This window comes from Callithrix jacchus, chromosome 15, assembly GCF_049354715.1.
Source record: "Callithrix jacchus isolate 240 chromosome 15, calJac240_pri, whole genome shotgun sequence".
Taxonomy (NCBI): domain Eukaryota; kingdom Metazoa; phylum Chordata; class Mammalia; order Primates; family Cebidae; genus Callithrix; species Callithrix jacchus.
The window spans coordinates 40,039,854-40,056,463 of NC_133516.1; the positions used below are offsets into that span (position 1 = coordinate 40,039,854).

General features: G+C 47.2%; 1 protein-coding gene across 17 annotated transcripts in view; it reads left to right on the forward strand.

The window, feature by feature from the left end:
* The first annotated feature begins 399 nt into the window (after nucleotides 1-399).
* The window catches only part of ABHD6 (abhydrolase domain containing 6, acylglycerol lipase), a 57,123-nt gene continuing 40,912 nt past the window's right edge, over nucleotides 400-16,610 (forward strand). For 3 of the 17 annotated variants that reach the window (XM_078351316.1, XM_008981893.5, XM_035275911.3), the window contains exon 1: nucleotides 400-523. The gene's annotated coding sequence lies outside the window, so the exon portion shown is untranslated. Of the gene's footprint in view, nucleotides 524-606; nucleotides 788-12,516; nucleotides 12,582-16,610 lie in introns of those variants that run through there. The other 14 variants (XM_078351310.1, XM_035275910.3, XM_078351313.1 and 11 more) reach the window with 7 other exon arrangements.

Consider the following 16,610-nt stretch of genomic DNA (forward strand, 5'->3'; position numbering starts at 1 on the left):
TGTGGGTGGCTCCGGGGGCTCAGAGGCCCTCCCCGTGCCCCGCCCACTGTGCGCTTCCCAGCTGGGGGGGCGGAGGGGAGGGCGGCACGGGACGCTCGGGCTCCGCCCCCCGGGAAACACAGTAGGCGCTGAGGCTTCCGCCCTGGCTCTCGGGTACTCGGAGAGAGTTGCCCGCTGCCTGCATCTGGTTGTGCGGGACGCTAACTTTACCCTCGGGGTTTAACGCTGTAAGCCCGCGGTGGGCGGAGCTGGGGATAAGCGCCCCCAAACCCCCAAACCGAGCGCTTCCGCCCGGGGACTGCGCACGGGGCCGGGTGCGGGCGGGGCCAGGTGCGGGCGGGGCCAGCTTTTCTGTCGGAGGACGCGGGCCGGCACGCTGCGCCTTTAAGGAGTCCAGCCATTCAGAGCGCCGGAGCTGGGAGCGGCGCGGGTAGGAGCGCGGCGGCGGGTCCAAGCCCGGGCTAGGGACCGAGGGTCGGGGTCCGGGTTCGGCGGCGGAACGCAGGCGGCTGAGGCCTGTCAGGTGAGCGGGGGCGGACGGGCGGGGTTACCCCGACGGGGATGGGGCGCCCCGATGGCCCAGTGACCTTCTCCCGTTGCCTCCAGGCAGCGGCGCACGGGGTGGAAGGAGTCAAGGACCTGCAGCTGGCTTTCCACTCCGCTCCCCGCGCGGACTCTGCCCCCACCTCCTGCTGCCTGGATAGGTTTGAGATGCTCGAACCCCGGCGCCCCACTTCCCAGGTCCAGGCTGCCAGCCTCTTGAAGCCAGGGGACAGAGTGAGGACGGGTCGGGACCTGCACCCTCGTTCTACTCCGCCTCCCCCCGACCCCGCGCCCGCTCCAGCCCTTAGGCGCCCGTCGCAGTGCCGAGAGGATCTGGGGGTTTCTGCACCCCCGTTTCCTCCATGTCCTGGAGAAGGACTGCAGCTCGCCCTCCCAGTCTCTTGCTCCGTGTCACGCGCTGCCTCCGCGTCGCCCCCAAGATCCCTCTCCGCTAAGACTTCCCTCCCCCAGCAGCCTTTCAGCTCCTGTTTCCCCAGCCTGCCCCGGCTCCCGCGCCCTGGCCCCCTCTCCTAGTCGACATCCTTGAGTCTGGATGCTGTCCAGCCCGGTACCCGCCGGCAACCTGCGGTTCCCACCACGGGACACGGGATTCCTGGCTGCCTTAGAAATGCGGATTGTGTAACACCGGCTGCAGGGCAGTGCAGGTGCAGGGTTTGCGCCCCTGAGCCCAGAGCAAGGCCCGGTGACCAAGTGAGAGGCATGGCAGGTGTGGGGAAGAGGGTGCCAGAGGGTCTAGATATTGTGCATGCAGGGAATATGTATTTTGAGCCCTTTTTATGCCCCAGGAGCTGGGTGGTTAAGAAGAGGAAAGGTCTTACTTCAGCTGAGACCTGGAGGCCAGCATTTGTCTCACCATGCTCCTCCCCCGCCCCCCCCACCCCGCTTCCCGCTGTCCCCCCTCCCCACTCAGAAATCCCTGGTGGCTCCACCTGGCTACGAGTTTAAAATAGTTTATAATGAATAATTGCTGACATTGAATAAGCCAGTCTTATGTGCCAGGCCCTGTTCTAAGCCCCTTAAAAGAATTACCTGCCATGCTTCCCCCAATAGCTCCTTGAGGTAGGTGCCACCGCTGTGCCCACTTCTGAGAGCAGGAATATGAGGCTTCCAGAGGTGGTCTCTTCCCAGGACAGGAAGTGAGTCTGACCTCAGAACGCCCCCGTCCCTGCGAACCACTAGACTTTTTACCCAATTTCAACAAATTCTTATCAAGAACATTGTTATAGGAAATTAGAAATAAGAGAAATTAATCAGTGTGTTTTTAGCACCAACTTATTTTTCTAAAATTAGGTTCTCAGACCGGCAAGGGCCTCTCAGCTTCTGGTAATAGTACCCACTTTAGAGGGTAGTGGCAATATTTAGATAAGATAATGCACAGGGCCCAGCATGTGGTAAGCACTCAGAAAGTGGCAGTTATTATGAAGAGTGGTAGTTGACCACTACCTTGAATTTCTGGGAAAAAAATCATTGCTAAATGGCTCACACTGACTCTGCAGAAGTGAAGCATTTTTTGTGCTCAGAAAGACCTATGAGACTTTCTTCAACTCTATTTCAATCTTCTTATTATTTTTATATTTTGCCTTGATTTCAACACATTCTATGGCTTTCTTCGACTCTAAATTATCCGTTGTCTTTGTAGTTAGAGACAGAATTGCCCTTCTGTTGTTTTAGCTTTTAAAATGTATGATCTTTGAGTTCCGTGAGCATCTGGAAACCTAGAGCAAAAGATGGGAATGCAGTTTGTGCCACTGGAAGTAATTCTGAAACTCGATATGAGAGAAAACTTGTCCTTAGAGGTGGTCCTCATTTGCAGTATGTGTTGGGTGAGGTCTATCATGGGGGCAAGAGGTTAGACTCAGAGATTATCTTTGGGTTTGGAGGGAAGAAAACCAAGTATGAGTGTTTTCGCTGGGTGTGGTGGGCTGACACCTCAAAGTGGACAGCACTTTGAGAGGCCAAGACAGGAGGATCACCTGAGCCCAGGAGTTCAAGACCAGCCTGGGCAACATGGCAGAACCCCATCTCTACCCCCCCAAAAAATTAGCTAGGAGTGGTGGTGTGCACCTGTAGTCCCAGCTACTTGGGAGGCTGAGGTGGGAAAACTGCTTGAGCCTGGGAGGTTGAGGCTGCAGTGAGCTGAGATTGTGCCACTGCACTCCAGCCTAGGTGACAAAGTAAGACTCAGTCTCAAAAAATAAAAAATAAAAATAAAGGATGAGTGTTTATTCTAGTAGGCTAGCAGGCAGCTAAGAGTGGAAATCAGCTTCACTATGTCATATCCTTTAAAAAAAATTTTTGGCCGGGCGCGGTGGCTCACGCCTGTAATCCCAGCACTTTGGGAGGCCAAGGCGGGTGGATCACGAGGTCAAGAGATCAAGACCATCCTGGTCAACATGGTGAAACCCCGTCTCTACTTAAAATACAAAAAATTAGCTGGGCACGGTGGCACGTGCCTGTAATCCCAGCTACTCGGGAGGCTGAAGCAAGAGAATTGCCTGAGCCCAGGAGGCGGAGGTTGCGGTGAGCCGAGATCGCGCCATTGCACTCCAGCCTGGGTAACAAGAGCGAACTCCATCTCAAAAAAAAAAAAAAAAATTTTTTTTTAGAGATGAAGTATCACTGTTTCCTACTGAGGCTGGCCTGGAACTCTTAGGCTCAAGTGATTCTCCCACCTCAGCCTCCCAAGTAGCTGGAACTACAGGTGTGCACCACCACACCTGGGATACTCTTTATAAAATTCCTGGTTATTTTGGTGATTAATTATTACCATGATGAGTGTTCAAAAGAAAAGGGGTAAGGATGTCCCCCTTGAAGCTAAGTGTTTGGAAGATGCCGGGAAGCTAGTTCTGCAAGTTGAAAAAAATTCATTTAAAAATTTTTTCTAATTGAGTCTTCATTTTTTTTTTTTTTTTTTTAAGAGACAGGGTCTCACTCTGTTGCCTAGGCTGGACTGCAGTGGAGCAGTCATAGCTCACGTAACTCTTAACTCCTGGGCATGAGCAATCCTGCTACCTGAGCCTCCTAAGTAACTGGGATGACAGGTGTGCACCACCAAATCTGGCTCATTTTTAAATTTTGTTGTTGGTGGTTGTCACAACTTGTAGGTAACATCAAGTGAGTAGAGGCCAAGGATGCTGCTAAATGTCCTACATGGATAGGACAGTGCCATGACAAAGAATTATATGGCCTCCAGTGTCACTTGTGCCCCAGTTAAGAAACTGATCCAGACATGATTTTTACATTAAAGTCCCTTCTGACCTTGCATGTAGTTGCCTCTTCCAAGAAGATCGAGATATTCTTCTAAACCAGACCCTCAGAAACCCTCTGGATCCTATTTGATGCTTCCCAACCCTAGAGGCCACCAAGGGTGTTGCTGCCTGTTGTTGGATGGATGTGGGGTCTGTCAAGCGCTTCTGTGCCACTCTCTGCTGCTGTACCAAGGAAACTGCTGATTCAGGGGAGCAGGACAGCACTCAGGAGGTGTGGGCAGAGATTCTCACCCTGCTGCAGGTTGGGATCCTCTTCTTTTTAAGCAATAACCTAAATTAACAGCAGCCTTTGCTCTTAGGCATTTTTCCAGAAGCTGTGGCTGTTTGGCTATTGGCGTTGGGTGTTTGCCATGTGGTATACCCAGGAAAGGACTCAAACCTTACACGTAATGAAGTCTGGGGATGGGACTGAGCTATGGTCTGGATTCTGAGAGTATAAAGATGGCAATGCAGACCCTGCCCAGAGACTACTCAAGCATCTCCACAGACCTGAGCAGTGGCCATGCAGGGTGGTGGAGGTGTGGCAGGGCTGCCTAACTACCTGTGAAATCAGGCAAGATCCCAGCAGTGTAGAGTCACTGCTTAGTATCTGCCTGTCACTGCTTTGAACAGTTCCCTTGAATCATCTCATCTCATCCCCACACCAAGATAGAATTCTAAGAGGTTAGGTCACTTGCTACAGTCATATGGCAAGCATGTGACCAGAACAGAGTCCCAATGGTCAGTGGCAGAGCAGAGATTTGAACCCAGGTTGTTGAACTGCAAAACTGAACTTTCAGAGGAGCATTTACAGACGAGGGCAGTGCTTTCATAGCCAAGACTTTTAGGATGGGCTGGAGCTCACCAGGCAAGAGGGAGAATAGATGTGCCAGGGAGAGGGGAGCAAGTATGCCAAAGTCCTCTCGGTATGGGAGAGCAGATGCTGGGGGTTGCAGATCATTATGGGAAGGGGTGGCGGGCAGGTGCTAGGGAGTGATAGAGGAGGAGGACCCTTGAGAGATGGGCAGGCACCAAATCCTAAGTGGCCTTCAACATCATGCTGAGGGCCACTGCAAACCACTGGTGAATTAGCAGAGAGGAAGAGGAAGCTGTGTGACATTGAGCAGCTTGCTTAACTTCTCTAGGACCCAGCTCCCCATCTGAACTACCACTTCTAAAACTATACTGCCCTGATGAATGTTTCTTTCATTGGTGGCCATGTGAGCAGAGTGAAGGGATGACCTGTGTTGACACTGGTGGGAGTTGATTGGTGACTTCTCCCCCTAAGGCTGTGTGATGGGGGTGGGGACTTGTGTCTTCTCAGTCTGAACAGTTCGTTCTGTTTTGACTTCCCAGTTATCATTTGTCATTGACCAAGTACCTAGCAAGGACAAGTGACAGTGGGTGCTAAGTATTGTGACAGAAGCAAAGATGTGGTCAGACTTGTTTCTGAGGAGCTTGCAGCCTAGTGGAGGGTCCAGCCAGTGTTGTCATAGCAAGATACAAATCACAAGTGTCTTGAAAGGGAAGTATTCATGCCAAATATTCCGGGGGCATGGGGGATGAAACAGAGGTTACTGGGGTATTGAGGAAAGGCTAAGTGAAGGAGGTAAATTCTAGCTCTGCCAGAAAGATTTCTTTACGGGAGAACTGGGGGGAGGCAGAGGATGTCTTACAGGTAGAGAAAGTGGAGAAAATAGAGAAAAAAAACAGAAAGCCAGTGCAGGTATAGTCATAAGAGAGTCAGATTATTAAGTGTACCTAGTATCTGATTCTCCAGTTTCCAGATCGTGGATGGGAAGCAGAAGTTTTGTTTTCTTTCTTTTTTTTTGGACAGAGTCTCGCTCTGTTGCCCAGGCTGGAGCATAGTGGTGTGAACTCAGCTCACTGCAACTTCTGCCTCCCAAGTTCAAGGGATTCTTGTGCCTCAGCCTCCTTAGTAGCTCAGACTACAGGAGTGCGCCACCATGCCTGGCTAATTTTTTTGTATTTTTAGTTAGAGACAGGGTTTCACCATGTTAACCAGGCGGGTCTCGAACCTCAAGTGATCTGCCTGCCGTGGCCTCCCAAAGTGCTGGGATTACAGACATGAGCCACTGCAGCTGGCTGGGAAGCAGAAGTTTTCATAACAGGAGAATATTCATTAATGGGTTTGCCATGTGCAAAATTAGGTCCTACTTCATCGTCCCTCCCTCTGTTTTCAACCCTGGCAGTTAGCCAGGCTCCAGGAGCATCCATATTTTAGCTCTGGGTCTCTCCCTGGTGGTCAGATGCTTTGCAAATATGAGACAAACAATGGAAAGTAAAATTGCAACTCTTAAGAGAGGCAATATCTCATGAAATCAAAGCCAGTGATGTTGAAGAACTGCTTAAATGACGTGTCAAAGCAATAGTAGGATCTGGCAATGTGAGATCTGTCAACAATTGATGAAGAGAAAGGATGACAGCTCCTTCAGGGGAGAGACTTGAAAATCAAAGAATTGAGAGGCCCTTGAGAAATCAGTGAAGCCAAAAGATATTTTTGCAAACATGGCTTCTTTATGATAGCACAGTGATGACCAAATGTTGATTGGAAGGATTTGCCATACTGTAAAACAATCTACATGAGATGAAGTCTTTGTTCTAAGAATTGTGAGCATGGTGGCTTGTGCCTGTAATCGCAGCACTTTGGGAGGTCAAGGCAGGAGGGTTGCTGGAGGCCAGGGGTTTGAGAACAGTCTGAGCAACATGGAGAGACCCCATTTCTACAAAAAATGAAAACTTAGCTGGGCGTGGTGATGCATATCTGTGGTCCCAGCTACGCAGGATGCTGAGGTGGAAGGATCACTTGGGCACAGGAAGTTGAGGCTGCACTGCACCACTACAATCTAGCCTGGGCAACAGAGCAAGACCCTGTTTCAAAAAAAAAAAAAAGGGCACAAAAGTCTAATTATAGCCTAAATTTTGCTTAGCCTAAAATTTGCTTAAAACTTACTATTGCTTATAAAATGGATTTGATTTTTGTTTTATTTATTTGGATAAAGCACTGAACAAAACTGTATTTTACTCTTAACAATGAAATTCTGAGTGTGGCTTTATCACATATCTTTTTTTCTGGTGCTTATCTTTTTGAGGTCTCTGGGGAGGAGATTCTGGCTAGAAAGAACAGGGGCATGAGCTCACGAGGGTCCCGAATGCTGGGGTCCTAGACTTTGTGCTGGGAGTAGGAAATCTGGTCCTGCTAAAGCTTGCCAGTGTTTAGGAGCGGGGCTCTTTTGTTTGTTTGTTTAACAGCAGCTTTGTTCCTGCAGTTAGGAAGTACCGTAGACCAACTTCACCTCCCTTTTTGTTCTTGTTGATGTTGTTTTTTGGAGATGGAGACTTGCTCTGTCACCCAGGCTGGAGAGCAATGGTGTGATCTCGGCTCATTGCAACCTCCACCTCCCAGATTCAAGTGATTCTTCTGTCTTAATCTCCTGAGTAGCTGAGATGAGAGGCGCCTGCCACCATACCTGGCTAATTTTGTATTTTTAGTAGAGATGGGATTTCACCACATTGGCCAGGCTGGTCTTGAACTCCTGACCTGAGGTAATCCGCCCACCTCAGCCTCCCAAAGTGCTGATATTACAGGCATGAGCCACTGCGCCTGGCCACTTCACCTCCTTTAGAAAGGCAAAACCCTGGGCTGGGCACGGTGGCTCACGCCTGTAATCCCAGCACTTTGGGAGGCCAAGGCAGGTGGATCACTTGAGGCCAGGAGTTCGAGACCAGCCTGGCCAACATGGCAAAACCCTGTCTCTACTAAACACACAAAAATTAGCCGGCGTGGTGATTCACATCTGTAATCCTAGCTACTTGGGGAGGCTAAAGCAGGAGAATTGCTTGAACTCTGGAGGCAGAGGTTGCAGTGAGCTGAGATCATGCCACTGCACTCTAGCCTGGGTGACAGAGAGAGACTCTGTTTCCAAAAAAAAACCATCTTTGATCTACCTGCTTTTCCTCTTTTTTTTTTTTTTGAGACAGAATTTTGCTCTTGTTGCCCAGGCTGGAATGCAGTGGCGTGGTCTCGGCTCACCTCAACCTCTGCCTCCCAGGCTCAAGCGATTTTCCTGCCTCAGACTCACAGGTATCTGAGATTGCAGGCATGTGCCACCACACTCAGCTAATTTTGTATTTTTAGAAGAGATGGGGTTTCTTCATGTTGGTCAGACTGGTCTCAAACTCCCGACCTCAGGTGATCCACCCGACTCAGCCTCCCAAAGTGCTGGGATTACAGGTGTGAGCCACTGCGCCCAGCCTATTTATTTCCTCTTGTCTAAAAGTACAAGTGTGGACAACGGAGAATATTTTGGGTGCTGAGGTTCTGTTTTTGCCCCCTGCTGTATAGCACACCAATAGAGGGCTATTTTAATTCCTGTCAGTTATGTGGCAAATAGTCACTTACATGATGCTCTTTCTAGCACTTTACCTTTGAGGGGTGACCTGGCTGATGACAGTTTGTGTATTCATGCTAATTCAGTGAGAAATGTTCAAAGCCTATTGTGGGCTCCACTAGTGCCTGAAGACTGGGTTTCTTGAAGGTAAAGAGTCAAGTGGCTTTTGGCTCCTGTTTCATCCAGCAGGAGACTGGCTTATAATCCTATCGGGTTGTCTCGTTTTAAACATGTTCAAACAAGCGGTTATTCCGGGCTATCACCACAGCGCACCTCTTGACCAGAGGCTGATGTTGCTGGTTGAGGTCAGGGCATGTGTGACATGTTTCATCGCCTTGCTTCTTGGCCAGTCTGATTTGTTAAAAGCTGTACCACAGGATGCACAACCCCCCTGCCTTCCAGCTGAGCCTCGGACTGATCTGCCTGCCTGTCCCTCCTCTGGGTATCACTTCTCTAGAGGATCAGGTAGCGAGGCTTTCTGGTTCCACCCACAAGACCAGCCTGGCTGGGCTGAATTCTCTTTCCCACAGTGCTGCCCAGGTGGCCAAAGCAGGGAGGGGACTGTGGGCTGGGCTGGTTCTTCAACAAGAACCCCCATGAGGAACCAGTTGTCTGAGCTTTGGTGCGAAGCAGGAGAGAGCGAACCATCTAATCAGTACCTCTCCCAGAACCACTAAGGAGATAAGAATGTATGGTTTATGGATGGTCATGTGGTTCCAGGTTAGAATGATAACATTTATCATTTGACAAATTCCTATTTTCTATCTAAGAGTACTGGACTTGGAGTCTTAAGGACGAAAGTTCCTGCTGTGGTGGCATGAACTTTGGACAGTCACGTAGGCAGTAGTCCCCAGTCACTGAATGTTAATAGAGTGGGCTGCTAGGCTGCGTAGAATGTGTGGAGATGGAGGGAGTTTCATCTGCTATCCTTCCAGCATTCACATTTGTATTCTTTCCCCTTATAATGGGAAGCAGTTAATGTTTGGTGGCTGTCTCTAGTGGACATTTTTTGTTTGTTTAGATGGAGTCTTGCTCTGACTCCCAGGCTAGAGTTCAGTGGCGACATCTCGGCTCACTGTAACCCCCGCCTCCCAGGTTCTCCTGCCTCAGTCTCCTGAGTAGCTGGGATTACAAGGCATGCCCTACCATGCCCATCTAATTTTTGTATGATTTTTAGTAGAGACAGGGTTTCACCATGTTGGTCAGGCTGATCTCGAACTCCTGACCTCATGATCTGCCCTCCTCAGACTCCCAAGGTGCTGGGATTACAGGCATGAGCCACCACGCCTGGCCTTTTTTTTTTTTTTTTGAGACATAATCTTACTCTGTCACCCAGGCTGGAGTGCAGTGGCATGATCTTGGCTCACTGCAACCTCTACCTCCTGGGTTCAAGTGATTCTAAATGGGACTACGGGAATGCACCACCATAGCTAATTTTTGTATTTTTCGTAGAGATGGGGTCTTGCTATGTTGCCCAGGCTTGTCTCAAACTCCTGGGCCCAAAGTGATCCTCCTGCCTTGACCTTCCAAGGTGCTGGTATTATAGGTGTGAGTCACAGTGCCTGGCCTCTTGAACTAGTGTAGAGTCCGGGATGGGCCAGTAGAACTTTTGTGGTAAGGGAAATGTTTATATTTCTGCTGTCCTGTATGATAATCACAAACTACAGGTGGCTATTGAGCATTTGAAATGTGGCTAGTGCAGCCGAGGATCCAAATTTTTAATTTTATTTAATTTCAATTTAATTTTAAGCAGCCCTATGTGACTAGTGTTAAAACACGTGCTGAATGCAGAGGACCCTGCCCCCTGCAAACAGGCTTTGTGTGAGCAACATGGCTGTTTATTCACCTGGGTGCAAGTGGGCTGAGGCTGAAAAGGGCATCGGCAAAGGGTGGTGGGATATGAGTTGGTTTTATAGGTTTGGAGCGGGTAGTTTTTTGCAAGCTGGGAGTGGGGGGTCATAGGGTATGGAGTCAAGGTTAGTTACAAAGTCCAATGGCCTTATCAATTAGGGCAGGAATAAGGAACAGAGTCTGGCTCTGTCACCCAGGCTGGAGTACAGTGGTGGTCTTGGTTCACTGTAACTTCCACCTCCCAGGTTCAAGCGATTCTCATGCCTCAGCCTCCTGAATTGCTGGGACTACAGGCGCACACCACCACACCTGGCTAATTTTTGTATTTTTAGTAGAGTTGGGGTTTCACCCTATTGGCGAGGCTGGTCTTGAACTCCTGGCCTCAAGTGATCCTCCCACCTTAGCCTCCCAAAGTACTGGGATTACAGGCATGAGCCACAGTGCCCAAACTAGATTGTAGGTTTTAATTAAATATACGCATGGTAGCACTTCAAAAGGGAAAAAAGGTATCAGGGAAAAGTCTCCCTCTCATCTTTGTCCCCAGCCCTGCAGTTTCCCTTCCAGTGCTAACCATAACCGTGGGCAGTTTTTTTTGTGTTCGTTCAGAAGGATTTCACACACACGTAAGCATAACAAATATATTTTCTCTCTCACTCTCTGTTTTTCAGTGTTAGAGGTATTACTCTTATTCTTCTGTTCCTTGCTTTTTTGAGGTAATGTACCTTGGAAGTTGTTACCCATAGGGACAAATAGGACTGTCTCATTACATAAAGGGTTTATATTTAATTTCTATTTGTATTTAATGGCCATATGTGTTTCTTTGTAAAGCTATACCATCATTTACTTAACTATAAGTTTACTATATGTGAGCATGTGAATTATTTCCAATCGTTTGTCATTGTGAATACTATTGTAATACTCTTACACAAACATTTTCACACCTAATCAGGCATAAAATAGATAAAGTCCTAGAAGAAGAGAAGATCATTAGGTCAAGGATATGTGCATTTTACACAGCCACAGATTTTGCCAAATTGCCATCTGTAGAGTTTGCTGATGAGAATGCAAATTGGTACATTATATGAGAGCATCTTTTTCCATAGCCTCAGCAGCACCGTCTGTATTAAACTTCTTATTCTTTGCCAGTATGATAAAGAAAGATCACCATCACCCTGTAGATTTAATTTGCATGTCTCTTATTATAAATGAGATTGAGCATCTTTTTATATAGTTAAGAGTCATTTGTATTTCCTTCCTGGTAAATTATCTGTTCAGATCATTTGCTCATTTTTCTATTAGGTTTTGTTGGTGGTGGTCTTGATTTGTAGGAACGCTTTATGCATTAAGGAAATTACTATGTTTCCTCTGATACATATTTACAAATTTTATTCTTATTTATGGTATCTCTTTCCATGTGGACATTTAGACACTTTTTAATGCAATTAATAATCCTTTTGTTATGGCCTGTGGATGTTAGACATTACTTAGAAAGCCCTTTTCTATGGAGATACTTTAAAAATAGAATTCTCTTGTTTTTTTTTTAGAACTTAATGGTTTTTGTTTTTGTTTTTGAGACAGAGTCTCAGTCTGTTGCCTAGGCTGGAGTGCTGTGGCACAATCTCGGCTCACTGAAACCTCCGCCTCCCGGGTTCAAGCCATTCTCCTGCCTCAGCTTCCTGAGCAGCTGAGACTATAGGCGCCCACCACTAAGCCCAGCAAATTTTTGTATTTTTAGTAGAGACAGCATTTCACTATGTTGGCCAGGCTGTTCTTGAACCCCTGACCTTGTGATCTGCCCGCCTTGACGTCCCAAAGTGCTGGGATTATAGGCATGAGCCACTGCGCCCAGATGATGGTTTTATTTTTTATACTTAACACTTTGATTCATCTGAAACAATTGAGGGGTTTTGCTGATTTCGTTTCCTTTGCTCGTCTCATTCTCTTGCTGCTGAGCAGTTGTAGCACCTCCCTGCTTCTGCCCAGCCCCCAGTTTTGGAGCTGTGCAGGCCCCTGACTGTACCAGTGCTGTCACTCTGGTAACAGTATCATCCTCACTTGCCCGTTGGTTGCTGCTTTGCTTCCATTCCTTTCTGAACAGTTTAGGTAAGCCCTAATCGCGATGGAGGAGAGCTTTAACTATCGTGCAGCGCATTCTAGGCCTGGCTACTCACCAGATTTCTTCTTTGACCTCCTTCAATCCTTTATAATCCTGACTTGTTATCTGAGATGCCTGCTGTTTGTGCACGTTTGCCTAATTGCCTTATTGGGGGAGGTGACCTGAACAAGAGGTGTCCTGTAAAGCCACAAGCTATTTGTACTTTGTACTGAGAAAGAGAGTGCTCCACCTTCATTGAAGCTGGCAGTCTGGCCAGCTGTTAGCACCTCATTCATATTCCCTAGTATAAGTTAATGCTTTGTCATTTTATTTTGTGTGATTCCAGAATCTCATTTTCAGCTCCTGCCAGAGCCAGTAGCAGTTGGGAAAGAAGGCTGTGCTCTTTGAAGAGTGAGTATGGATTTTTACCACCATAGATTTCCCCCAAAAGGCCGCCTTTAATGAGACTGGGACTGCTGTTGTAAGCCCAGCAGGCCAAACTGTGCTGCCTGATTTCTCTGATCAGGTCTAGTGGGAAGGGATTCAGCATGTGGAGGTTTTCAAAGCTCTGATGCATACCCTAAAAGCCCCCTACAAATAGTTCTGAAAGAATATGTGGGGAACCTGGCTCTGAATTTGAAAGGGGTCTGGAAGGCACGCACTCATGGGCCGGATGTTTTCTTGGCAAGGGGACACTTGTCCTGGCCTTGAAGGCAGAGAAGAGCTCATCAGGCAGCTCATCAGGAAGACACAATGAAGCTGTATAGGGCTTGCCTGGGGGCTGGGAACTGCCTATTTGGAGTGCAGGCAAATACTAGGAGTCAAGACTGGGAAGCTGAGCTGGGACCACATAGGGTGGTCAGAGTTCACATTTTATTTGGCGGACATGAGACCAGCACAGCCTGATCCCTGGTGTGAATTCAGGAGATTCCTCTGGCAGCTGATGGTGGGAGGACTATGGATCATGAAAGAACAGCCTTTATAGAAATAAAAGGGTGAGAAAAGGAGGACCTGGAGCCAGTGTGGGGGCTGAGGGGAGCTGTGGTCTGACTTACAAAGTTCCACACCTGGTGATAATTTTTCTTCTTACCTTACATTCCTAGTAAATGTTGAACCCAACGGGCCTAAGGGATTGGTGTTTAGGGGTATAAGTCCCCTAAAGCTGTGCTGTCTAATATGGTAGTGCTTATCCACATGTAGCTGTTGAGCACTTGAAATGTGGCTGGTGTGACTGAAGAATTGAGGTTTGAATTTTCTTTGGCTTTTATTAATTTACATTTAAATTGCCATATATTGGGCAGTGTAGTTTGTTTAGATTTGGACAAGTTGATTCCAGTGCTGGTACCTCTTCACCTTTGCCTAATAGAAGTGGTGAGCAAGTAGGACAATGAAAGATGCATTGGCATCTAGGAGGTTAGACTGATGCAGTTACTGTCGGCAGAAATCAGTAGGTCGGCTGGGTGTGGTGGCTCACGCCTTTAATCCCAGCACTTTGGGAGGCTAAGGTGTGCAGATCACCTGAGGTCAGGAGTTCAAGACTAGCCTAACATGGTGAAACCCCGTGTCTACTAAAAACACAAAAATTAGCTAGGCATAGTGGCAGACACCTGTAATCCCAGCAACTTGGGAGGCTAAGTCAGGAGATTGCTTGAACCCAGGAGGCGGAAGTAGCAGTGAGCTGAGACTGCCATTGCACCCCAGCCTGGGTGACAGAGCAAGACTCCATCTCAAAAAGAAAAAAAAAATCAGTAAGTCAGGAGAAGCAAGGAGAGATGTGTCTATGAGATTATATGAAAGTGTTTTACATTGTTTATTCTTGGAGTTTACTTTATCCCCTTAAGATTAAGATATCGGAACTCAAGATCCCACCTTTCAAAATCAGTGAGAACATTAAAAGAAAATTGTAAGATGTGCCTTACTCCTAACCCCGGATTAAACTTCATTTCCTTGATGCAATGTTTATCTGGATCCATTGACATGTCCCCTATCCAGTTAATCTTTGCCACTGTGTTCAGACATAAGAGCCTCCAAATGCACAGCTTGGGTGTTAACCAGTGGCAGAGGACCCTGAGCCTGGAATGTGAGAGTGTGCCATCGTGCACACTGGTGTCATCGTGACCAGCTCTCCTTCCTGGCATTGTCTGCTTCACATTGTGCCACAGGGCCACTGATCTCTCTCTTTAACCCTCGGGTGCCTCACTTGACACGATAAATAGATAAAATGTTTTGTTTTTCAGTTTATTCAGTCAGGCGATAAACATGATCAAGCACCAAGTCTTTGCCAGGTGATGTTTTAGGTTCTGGAAGCTCTAATAGGGAAGAAGATGCTTGTGGGGGCGAGCCAAATCCTACTCTTTAATTGCCTGTCATAATTCCAGAAATGTTTAAATAACCAAAGTAAGAAAGAACAGACGTGACTATCTGAATGTTCTCATTAAATAGATGAGGAAGCCAAGGTCTCCCAGCTGATGCGTGGAAGAGCCAGGTTGGAGAGGGCCAGCTGCCACACTGGTGCCCCAGCCTGGTTCTATTTATCGCACGAGTTTGCCCCTCAGTGGCAGCCATTCATGTGTAACCATCACGATTTTTGCTAGATTCATGTATCACCTACTGAGCATTTTTCTTTAAATTGACTTTCTTTTTTCCCCCTTCTTTTTTTTGAGATAATCTCCCTCTGTTGCGTAGGCTGGAATGCAGTGGTGCATTCTCAGCTCACTGAAACCTCAGACTCCCAGGCTCAAGTGATCTTCCCACCTCAGCCTCCTGAGTAGCTGGGACTACAGGTGCATGCCACCATGCCCAGCTAATTTTTATATGTTTTGTAAAGATGGCGTCTCTCCATGTTGCCCAGGCTGGTCTCAAACTCCTCTGCTCAAGCAATCCACCCACCTCAGCCTCCCAAAGTGCTGGGATTACAGGCATGAGCCACTGTGCCCAGCCTAGAGGGCTGTTTACCACCACCACACTGAGAGTTTCTCTTTGACCCAAGTAGGACTGAAAAGGATGACTTTCCTAGTATATATGTCAGTGTTATCTAATGCTGTGTGACCCTGAAGCATTCTTTAGTACTCCTGCTTGCTAAAGTCATCTTGCAAACTCTCAGTTGTATCGGTCCCATGCCTTGGGAAACTCAAGTTACACTTCTTAGTTGAGCTCTGATTCTTGGCCATTGGCAGTTCCTGGTTCTTAATGCTTCAGTTTTTCTGCTTCCAGCCTCTCCCCTAGGTACATAGAGTATTCTAGAAATAAACACCAGTATGGCAGGGGAGCTGTCTTTTTAAAGGAAAGCTAAAGCAAGTCCTTTGTAAAATGAAGGATGTTGTAGAGATAGGAATAAATTGCCTACTCTTTATCTGTACAGAAAACTCAGAATTGTGGTTTCTTCAATTAAGGTCTGGATTGATTTGACCTTGTCAGGGAGAGTGTGCAGGGTTTTCTGTAATAAGTCCAAACATTGCTAAATTGATCACGTTCTACAAAAGCTCTTTATGGAAGACTTTATTAAACAGAAGATGGAGCCAGATGAAACCTTTGCTGAAACTGACTGTGGCATCATGGCAGGCACTGACAGAGCAGAGAGGGTTTTGTTTTTGTTTTGTAATGATCATGCCTTCATTTTGGGGCTATCATCTCCAGTGTCAGAGTCTATGATATTATATGGCTTTGGACATAAACTGGTTTAATTCTTAGTCCAAAGGGCTCCCTGCTGCTCAGTAATAATTCACAGTGGCCCTCAGCAGTTTTTAAAGACTTTGTATGATGTGGAAAAGTCTTCTCAAAGTTGACAGTTCCTATCTTTGTCAACTCATTCACAGCCCACGGTGTTCAAACAGATCTGTACAAATTCCCTTCAGTCTACAATTAACTTGCTTACCCCTTGATGGTGATGCCTTTTAGCAGGGTAAATTGTAGCCAGTGTTAAATAAGTGAATCATTCAGGGATTTAAATGTGCTGGGAAAATTGTTTATAGTGACTAAAAAACTGAGAGGGCAGTTGCATCAGAGACAGACAGTGCTTATGCCCTGGGAAGGTGGCAGGTTTCATCACTGTAGACTCAGGACTGCACTCAGAATATGTGTATGTAATGAAAAGAACCATCTAATCCACCTATGGATGCATCTGTCTCCTTCTTTAGGCTGGAAAGTACTTGCTAGGCAAAACCACTTGAAGATGGAGAGCTTCATGGAGAAATTAGGGATGATGAATGTAGATACCTAACAGCAAAGAGGTTGCAGAGACTGAGGAAAGGCCATTTGAAAAATATAAAAAATAGACAAAGTTGAGCTTGGGGCAAAGGCTTGGAGTTAGAAACCTGTTTTGTAATCATGACTACAAGCTGTGTGACCTTTGTCAAGTTATTTAGCCTCTCAGAGCCTCAGTTTCCTCAGCCTATAAAACAGGAAGAAACACCTGCCTTTCCTATGTGACAGGGCTGATGT